This window comes from Papaver somniferum, chromosome 6 (genome assembly GCF_003573695.1).
Source record: "Papaver somniferum cultivar HN1 chromosome 6, ASM357369v1, whole genome shotgun sequence".
NCBI lineage: Eukaryota > Viridiplantae > Streptophyta > Magnoliopsida > Ranunculales > Papaveraceae > Papaver > Papaver somniferum.
The window spans coordinates 63310958-63312254 of NC_039363.1; the positions used below are offsets into that span (position 1 = coordinate 63310958).

The 1297-nt window shown below is 39.8% G+C and overlaps 1 pseudogene; it reads right to left on the reverse strand.

The window, feature by feature from the left end:
- Window positions 1-692: 692 nt before the first annotated feature.
- LOC113292108 lies at window positions 693-792 on the reverse strand (annotated as a pseudogene).
- Between the last annotated feature and the right edge of the window lie 505 nt (window positions 793-1297).

The window sequence follows — 1297 nt, forward strand, 5'->3', positions numbered from 1 at the left end:
GTTTGCTTAAATTGTAACGAATTCCCGTTCGAAGGATTAGAAGCTGGTCTAGAAACAATCTAAGTGGAGCCATCATGCTTTTTGTTTGCTAGAAATCAATAGGTTTGATTTGGTTGAGTCGGCCTTGATCTGTGTTTGCTTACCCTTCCAATTTAGAAAATATTGTATGCCTGAACGTAAAAGAGCACTAGGTAGATTTGTTAAAGAGAAACCTAGTAGTTCGAAGCGTCTCGATTACCTTAATCTAGAAAGTCCGGCTTTTGAAGAGTCTGTTTTTGAACGTTCTTTGACTGAGGAGAGAATCCATGTTGCTCCGATAGCGCCAGAAATGGCAACTTTGAAAGCTTTGTTGAATCCAACTAGGACTACCCGTCCTTCGTGTATTAAGTTAGCTGAAACGGAGGCACCCTATGAACTGAAACCTGGGACCTTACAGATGCTCCCAATCTTTTTAGGGAAAGAAAATGAAAACCCTTATTACCATGTTAGGGATTTTGAGGAAATTTGTAGTACTCTAAGAATTAGAGGCTTAGATGATGATGCTTTGAAACTTAGGTTATTCCCATTTTCCCTGAAAGATAAGGCCAAGTCGTGGCTGTATAGTTTGGACTCCGAGTCAATTGAGACATATGAACAACTTACATCTGCCTTTTTCAATAAGTTTTTCCCTAGGCACAAAACATCGTCTATTAGGACGCAAATATGCACATTTTCACAACAAGAGGGAGAATCTTTATATAGGTATTTGGAAAGGTTCAATGATTTATTATCCCAGTGTCCTCATCATGGTTTAGAAAAGGTTAGGCTAGTTCAGATCCTTTATGAGGGTTTAGATTATTCCACAACGACCATGGTTGAGTCTCTATGCACTGGTGGATTTGAAAACCAAACTGTTGATGCGGCGATGGAATTTTTTAATGAAATCGCCGAAAAAACCCAGCAATGGGAAAATAGTAGGGCACCCAGAAAACAATTCTTTTAAGTAGAGGAAACGTTAATAGGGTAGAAGGAGGCTATGAATCAGATGCCAAAATTGCTGCTATAGCAAAAAGGTTAGAAGCCTTAGAAGTGGGCCAGACTAGTGGTAGAGTGGAGCCTTTTTGGGAAGGCCAGAAATATTGAAGAGCAGGCCAATGCTCTTTATAATAACACTAGATTTGATAACCGTCAAAAGATTGACCCATATTCAGAAACCTATAATCCTGGTTGGAGAAACCATCCGAACCTTTCGTGGTCTAAGGGCCAAAGTCAAGGTCAGTTTAGTAATTCTAATGCTCCCCCAGGTTTTGGCTATACT